The sequence below is a fragment of the Stegodyphus dumicola genome, chromosome 2 (assembly GCF_044657685.1).
Source record: "Stegodyphus dumicola isolate Sdum_Otavi_A_Nest chromosome 2, ASM4465768v1".
Taxonomy (NCBI): domain Eukaryota; kingdom Metazoa; phylum Arthropoda; class Arachnida; order Araneae; family Eresidae; genus Stegodyphus; species Stegodyphus dumicola.
This window is the reverse complement of record NC_140769.1, coordinates 40,551,993-40,561,401: the sequence shown is the minus strand read 5'-3', so window position 1 is coordinate 40,561,401 and position 9,409 is coordinate 40,551,993.

Genomic DNA, 9,409 nt, shown 5'->3' with positions numbered 1-9,409 from the left:
AGCTACAGTTGTTTTATCACAATACGAGAAACATACATATATTTATGCAGATTCTTCATTACTTAATTTCTTTAAATATAATTAGGGCTATAATATTTGGTGGCAACAAATTGAAAAGTAAACCGACATTTATAGTGAGCCAACGCAAAGTGCCGAAACGAAATTAATAGTTGTTCTGGGCAAATTGCCCCTTTGGACTATAAAAAACCCTGAAAACTTCTAAATAGTAAAAAATACAACAAAAAAAACTTGAAAATTTTCAGATTGTATATTACGCCCAAATGGGTGTTGTACTATCTGGACGAAGCCAGCGTTTTTGATAACTGAGATGCGCTCAGCCCACACCTTCTTAAATAGAAGCCCAACTACGAGATCGTGACGTCACAAACTGGCGGCTGACAATCGCCGTTGTTGACCTACTATCTTCCTTTAAAGTATATTTGTTTTTAAAGCTTTACTAACAGGAGGGTATTTTCTAATGATGTAGATACATATTATTTTTCGTTTTTTGCTTTATATATATATTGAAAATATATATTTTCAATTCATTTTTCAATCATCAATTCATTAGCGGATATTATTGGAAACATTTTCCTTTGCACAAAATATATTATATATTATTAATTTTTCTATGATCTTATATTGTATGTTTACAGTTAAAATAATGCTTTAAAGTACTGGTTGACTTTTGATAAGTAACAGTAAGGTAATGTTGAAATCTCCCTCCATACTAATAATATTCAAGTCACTTAACTGCATAAAAAATATATAAAAAGGATATGGAGAAATATTTTTAAGGATATTAGAAGTTTTAAAATTTTAGCAGGGTGGATTTATAAGCACACATGTTACACGAAAACCCTAAATTTTCTAAACCTTTTATTATTTTCACAATATATCCATGCAAAAATTGCGCTGATAATGATTTTACTGGGACAATACTTATAACATCCTTATATGAAGATCTAATACTCTGCAGCATAAAAACACAAGCAGAATTAGTAGCGTTTTCACAATTATATTTTGCTACATTCCTATTATATTTTCACCTTTGAAATCTAAGAATGGCTTAATGTGAATTTCTTCAACCATTAAAGTGACATATTATCGTTTTCGTCTAAAAAGCGGATTTTTTCCTTAGCATAATTCAGGAAATTTTCAGGAGTTTGCTCCACTTTAGGATCAACATTGTATTCAATACAGTCTTTTCAATGTAGAAGGATGTGGCAAAGTAACATATGCACTATTTTTTAAAAATTTATAGCTATGTGGAGAAATTGAAAACATCAAACTTGATAATATTAACAGATCAGAACTATACCTATTTTTATGCAGAAACGAGTAATGTCAGCTGCTCAAATATAAACTGAAGTACTTTCTTTTTATGTTCAAGGTCATTTTTTTTTCTAATTTCCGAAGGCCTTGAGTTACAAATAATAAATTTTTAAAGCTTTTTTTATTATTATCACCTTTAATTTTTGCAACTTCTTTAAGCAATGAACAAAGATTATGCACATCATTAATTTTTAAAAGGAATTCATGGTTACTAATTTTTGTTAATGGAATATCTCTAAGATATGCTTCCACTTGCAGATCATCATGGATAATGACTGAACCTTTTATTATTTTCACAAATTCTGTGCTTGTCTGGAGAAAATATATACTATTTTCTTTAATCACAACTGTTAAATTATCAGGTAGCTTAACATTTTTAGACATGATGAAAGCTCACTCAGATTACTATAATTACCTAATTACTAATTTTAAAGTAATAAAAGTAGGATTTCTAGTAATGCAATTTATATTTTAACAAAACAGGTAATAGCAAGCATATGTGTGTTTGTCTCCCACTCGGGAAGGGGGGAGGGGAAGAAAAGAATTCTTAGTGACATAAGTTTTAATAATATTTGAATTTTCATGCATTAGGAATTTAAATTATTTCTTGTTTTACTTCAAACTGTGCACTTTATATTACAATTTTAAAAACCATAAGCATATTTATTGCCTTCACAGTTTCTTTAGAAAAACTTTTAAAAACAAAATACTATATTAAATATTAATCTAAATAATTTCATTTGCTGCCATATACGTATGAAGTTAAAAGTTCCAAGTTATAAAATTAATCAAAAAGTTAAAAATTAGACATTTTAAAAAGTAAGTGAATATTTAGCATGCAATTTGATATATAATTATTAACCATACAATTCAATACATAATTATACTAATCGATACGTAATTACACAATATTATACACAATGTATTCTATAAAAATGAAATTCCTTAATATTAACATATCCATTCTTTTTAAATGTAGAAGCAAATACCTTAATAAATTTAAATTTCAAATTAGGCTTAATTTACCCGAGAATACTTCCAAATGGTAAAATTTTCTCGCGGTATCGATTTTAACCATCTATGTAATACATCTTGTTGCTTAGGAAATCTACATACTGATACTTTAGAACCGTCACAATAACTTTCTCGGCATAACGGCACACAGCACTTTAAAGGCATGATTGAAATCGAAAAAAAAATATCAGTATCAAATTAAGGCGACATGGTTCACGCGCCTTCTCACGACCAAGGACGAATTTCCCCTAACTTGCTAATGCCATCTAGATGGCCTTGGTGTAGGGGCGATTTTTCGCACCCCATCGAGAAGGCCAACAGTTTGTGACGTCACTAAACTACGAGCCTTCAGTAGAAAGGCTTGTGTTTAAGAAGGTGTTGGCTCAGCCAAGTCCGAGAAGATTTTCTTCGCTTCACTAATGGTTTCACTAAAAGTGCCAGTAGCAAGAGTCTTGGGCGTATGTTTTTCCTTCTATTATGCGGCTTTGATACTTTTTTTGTTTATCCTCCTTGGGTTTAGGGAATTTACTACACCCTTTAAAACTGGAGGTGTTATTTTGGCCACAGTTTACACAAAGAAGTTTCTCTTTATTATTTTTGTCAGGGCAGTCTCTAAATTCATGGTTACCACTCTGACATTTAAAACATTGAAAGGAGCCTTGCCTCCCTTTATATTCTTCAATATTAACTTTGAGTCCACATAGATATTTGCCTTGGTAGATTGATTTGGATTCCTGAGTTTTTGGTAAAGTGATAAGAAATAGAGGAAGTTTAAAAGCTTCTCCGTTTCTTTCTCCTAGTCATTTGTTTAATGTCTTCGGTTTTATAATTTAAGTATTCTAGATTTTCCTGAATTTCTTCTATGAAGAGGAAGAATGAGCTTGTTTGTTTATAAGAGTTATTCGTAAGTCACGTGGTCTGGGAGGTCATCGGAATGTACCTGTGTGCACCATTGTGAAACGGTATTCGGACATAATCCCGACAGCCGAAATCCCGACAAGCCAAAATCCCGACAAACCAAAATCCCGACAGGGTCAAAATCCCGATTGTCCAGTATCCCGACAATGTCAAAATACCGACACGGGCGAAATCCCAATAAGGCCTAATGACCCCTTAACATACTTCCACAGCTGCAACTAGCATATGCTTTGATGACTAGCAAATCTGAAGAAAATTACAAAAGATTATTCCAAGATTTAATTGATTTCGCTGAAGAAATTAATATTGAACTGAGGCCTTCTAGAATCATTAGTGATCTAGAAAAGGCAGCTATAAATGCTCCGCGCACTCAAAATGCTGTCGAGGATTGGCACAGAAGATGGGAGACCTTAATTGGACGGGCCATGTTGGCGTTTATAACATCATAGAAGGATTTCAAAAAGAACAGGAGCATGTGGAATACCAAGTTGAATGCATTCTTCGCGAAGAACAACAACCAAAACGTAGGAAGGTAGATGATGACAGAGAAAGGAGAATTATGACTGTTGTGGACGATCGTGATAATCGACCTGTGATGGAATATCTTCGTGCTATCGCTCACAATGTGTCACTGTAAATAGGTCGTTTGCATGTGTAAGTGATGTTTTCTTTTTCTTAATAAAAATAATTTTATAAATCTTCATTTCAAATTTTAACGGTCATTTCAATTTGTTAAAAATTATTTTAAGTAATGACATAATTTTTATGATTTTTTGATTTAAACTTTTAATTAGTAATATGTAATAGTTAGTTAAAAATTGTATTTTATTAAGCTAAATTGATTGTTTGTATTTAGATATTAAATTGTCTGGATTTTGGACAGTCGGGATTTCAACCCTGTCGGGATTCTGGACACTCGGGATTCTGACCCTGTCGGGATTCTGGCTTGTCGGGATTTTGACCCTGTCGGGATTTCGACCGTGTCGGGACTTTGGGTTGTCGGGATTTCGGCCCTGTCGGGGTTTTGGTCGGGATTCTGGCTTGTCGGGATTTCGGCTGTCGGGATTATGACCCAGACCCTTGTGAAACAATTTCCTTTTGCAAATTGTTAGTGCTGCCATCTGTCAGCTATTGCGATAAATAAAAAGCTGATTGGAAATTTGAATTAGCATATTGTGTTCATTCAGAGAAATAATCGATATAGATTATGAGTTTTATCCTCAACCCCCTCGAAAAAAAAATCTTACATGATGCGGAAATATTTAGAATTACTCTCATATACGCCCTCGGTCGGGCGACAAATTTCTCACCAAACATTTTTGGCGAGAAACTCTACGCCGCCATATTACTACCTAAATTTTTTGTCTACATTTCGAACTTTAAGCCAAAATGTCTGCAAAAACGCGATTTTTGCAAGTGCAAAAATCTCGTTTTGAACACAAAATTTAAGCTAAAAATCCGAAACAAAAACAAAAAATTCAGATAGCAAAAACGTAAATTTTCTAACCAAAAATATTTGGCAAGAATCCATGTACACAGCGATATGTTTTAACTTTAAAAAAAATCACAGAATTGCACAATCTATGTAGCAAAGGAATCTACGAACTACGCATACCTAGCTTAAATAAATTAACTTAACAACAGTAAATTTCAAAGAATACCATGTACACAGCGTTCTGTTTAAATTTAAAAAAAATCTACGAATTGCACAATCTAGGCATTACGCACTAACTAACAAAATAAACTAAAATAAATTTCAAACAATTCAAAAAGACAACAATAACGACAGAAATTTATATTCAGAAAACAATGAACATAACATTCTACAAAATAAGAACAAGAATAAAATAAAATGCACTTACCATGAATGAATGCTTCTTTGAACAGCAGAAATACCAGTTTCACCACAAATTTTTTAAAAGCATCTTCTCCCGTTTCAGAACAACGATGGAAAATATATATAAACCACCAAATAAAACGTAAATTCGCATTTCCGATTATAAGTAGGCAACGTAGCTTTAACATGCCGACACGTAATCTCTATCATATTTATACGACAGCCAAGACTCACTATCCGCAAAATTGATACTATGTTTCACACATAAATGTTCAAAACCTTCTTCTCCTAAATACTTCTAGAATTTCCAGCCACTCGAAAAAATAGTTTTACCAGGCACACGACTAAAATTTTGCCAATATATCTTTCATTGCATCAAGTTTTCACGTAAAAAGCGTTGCCATAGAAACCAACAATCGCTCCCAAAACCATCGCAGAACACACAGTCGCGCCAAAAATCAGCGCACAATACATATCGCCGCATTTTTCGAACTGAGGGCTCATTACCAAAGATTTTTCTTAAAAATACAGCTCCCAGAAAATCTCAAACGACGGAAGTTTATTCCTCTTGTCGCTCAACATTTGCAGTAAATTGAATAATCTTGAATTCACTAGTATTCAAAGCTCTGTTGATACTCATACGCTTCTAATTTATTTTAATAATTTATTTTAATGATATTTAAATATTTCGCGTTAGGAATTCTGCAATATATATTAGATAAACTTATGAATATTATCTTATGAACTTATGAATACTCATCTAGTATTTTTGCATAGAATACTACATCGTTTTGGATAATGGATACCGTTTTGGATAATGGTTAAACTTAATTCATACCATAAAGCATTATTCTTATACGCAGAAACAAAAATTATTTGATATAATCGATCATAAAAATAGGGTAAAAAGAGGCCTGTAGTTAAAAGTGGGAAATATCTGAAAGAAGAATAAACAGATTCCACTTTGCATGAACGCTGAGCTTTATTTTCAATTTTGAAAAAATGCATATGTTTATAAACTCTCAATTGATGATCATTCAAAGTAAGAGTACATTTTTGGGGATTCTCAAAATATGAACTCACTAATTGCAGCTTAAAGCAGTACAAAATAACTTATACTACAAATACTCTTCGCTCTTTTCTCTAAATTCTAATTATAAATCTGTAAGAGTACCAACTCATGACTCTTAATTAATCGCAGGCCTTTAATTTAATGCTTGACCGTGAAATCCTTATATTTTTCCCCTTTGCCCCTTACTGTACAATCTCGATTATCTCAACTGAGACCCAGTCAATTCATATAATTGAATATTTTTATGTTTAAAATTATGGCTAATTCATGGCAACTATATTATCTATTTTAACAGAACACAAATTTATTTTCAAGCATTTTAGTTCGATATCTAGTTCGTTATTAAAACATTTTAGCAAAATGGAAAAAAGGAAGAAAATGCACATGCATTTCTTTGTTTATTTTAGCTCAAAGGGCGTTAGGCGTTAGCTCAGAAGGGCTACTAATTTCGTTTCGTCATTTTACGTTGAAAGCTTCAAGTGTCGGTTCACTATTCAAATTCTTGCCACCAATTATTACAGCCCTATATTATATTTAAAGAAATTAAATAAGGAAGAATCTGCATAAATGTACATATATGTATTTCGCATTGTGATAAAACAACGGTACCTAGCTAGAGCCATCAAATTTTGAATAACATATTCCTCCACCGAATATGGGCATCTGGAAACCCTAATTTAGAATTTGTTTTGTTATCTATTTCATATTTTTTAAAACTTTAACAAATTTTTGATTAACAAACTCAACGATTTCAAAGCGAGCAACGGCAAATCTCTACGGGAAAAAAAAAAAAAAAAAAAAAAAAAAAAATATCTCCTGAGCACGAGACTGTGTATCGGAAATTCAAAAGATATGCTCATTTTAAAATTATTTTGCGATATTGCTGTTGAATTGAATTTTATGGTTTAAGTGCGACGAACATGATATTTAATAAATAAAGGTAACACAAAAAACGTTAAAAAAAACCTTTGGGCGTAATGTAAAATCTGAAAGCTTTCAGATTTTTTTTAGCACATTCTTTTTTTACTTCTAAATCATTAAAAAAATTTAATGAACTAGGGTATCAGATTAACGCGGTCCTAGTCTATTCAAGAATAAATTGGGGTTAAGAAACTATTTCCTCACATACATTTTCTGTAGAAAAGAAGTGTCCCAGGTACATCGCTAGATGACTTCTTTTGGGACATTCACGCTACATATGAAATATAAAAGATAACAAGGATATTAATATTGCCTATGTATATGAATGTCAAAATTCTTCAGCGTGAAAAACTTATTTAGATATAACATATTATTAATATAAAGGAACTGTAAAACTTCGACAAAAAAAAAAAAAAAAAAAAAAAAATACTGCTTATGAAATAGCAGATATGCGACTAAACATAGAAAAGTCACTTTAAGCACAGTGATAACATTACTAAAGCTGCCATTTTTTGAAAATTTATTTTCGTCTAATTTTAAAATATGTGGCAGCTTTGTAGGTTCTTGAAACCGCAGGTACATTTAAACCTTTCGAATATCGTGGAGTCATCACCTTGCTAGTCTGGTCGAGCCATTTATGTTTGACACTATGAACCAACTGCTGAGTTGTTAAATAGCGATATACTATATCATAAGTTGCTGTAGTAGTGGATCGAAATAAAACTCGATACCCGCTGGCCTCTTGCGTGATGCTTAAACTGATCGTACTAAAAAAACGGCTTCTGTGACGCCCCTGACTAAAGAAACATTTTTTTTTTCCTTAATTTTAATCTGGTCTATACCAGCGGTTCTCAACCTTTCAACTAACGCGAACCCTCTAAACAAAATTTGAAAAATTTTAGTACCACCACTACATTTTACAATGGTTATTTTTCAATTTCTCAATAGAAATGTTAAAAATATATATATATTTTCCCATTTGTACAACCTGTTGGCTATTTGTATTAAATATACACACAAAAAGTATTAGATTAAAAATTGGTTACCATTTTAATTATCAAAATTTAAGTTATAATACTTTAATACAAGAAATTATTGTAAAATTTGGGTCTATTTAAGAGAGATCAATTTCTTTGTGGCAGGTCATATTTCACTTAGCTTTAACCGTACATTAGGATCCACTTTTAATTTTGTTCTGTATATATATATATATATATATATACATTTTCAAATATAACATGGAAGAAAATCCTTGTTCGCAAAAATAGGTTGTGTAAAAAGGGAATAAAATTTAATACCTTTATTTATTTATTTATTTATTCAATTCAGCCTAAAGTTAACAAGTGCTTTATTTTTGAAATATTCAGTTGCCCTCAGTTCAAGCCTGTTTCTACAGCAAAGTTGCAACATTCACTAATATCGTGGCGCTATCTATACTGAGTAATTTGAAGCAACTGCTGAGTTAGTAATGATGATGGATTTTCAAGTTACTCTTGTACTGCGTTGAAACAGTACTCAATATTACTTTCACATCGCCTTACGCGAATTCCTTCATAGTCTTAGAATTTCACTTTTGACAAGTGTATAATATAATTCACCGTATTACCCAAAATTCACTTTAAATGCTGATAGAACAAATGGTGTATTTTTCTGAATTGCTACTGATTATATAATAGTTGAGTTTAAGCAGAATTAAAATTTAAGATACGGTGTTATCTATCGAAATAGATGATAAATAAATATTATAGTCAATCATAAATAAATACTATAATTAATCATGAATAAATATTACAGTTAAATAAATATTAATTATTCAGTTCTAATATTTATAAAGAATATTGTTTTTCTCATGCACTTATTAGCAACAGAACAGCAAGCGAAAAGTCTTGCTGACCATTTTTTGCTTTACTTGAGAAAAAGTATCACTCATTGCATGAGAAAAAATATAAACATCTATTTTCATTATCATAGACATATTTAAATTTATGTGCTTTAATATGACTAAATGTGATAACACGTAACAAAAACTATTTCTTTCGTTAATATCATATGATAATCATATTCTCGCCAATATTACCTCATATGAATGCACAGGGTGCACCTTTTTGAAAATAACCAATTTAATGCGTCAACAGAATTCCTGCCTGTTACGCAAAAATATATAAACACAGATAACGAAATGATAGAAAATGCTTATTAAAGTCCTAGACTTGGGAAGGTCAAGACATAAATTTGTAAGCAATAAATGTAGCAGCATAACTGATTGCGTTTAAAACAACTAAACATCATCTGTGAGTAGCAATCGATAGCAA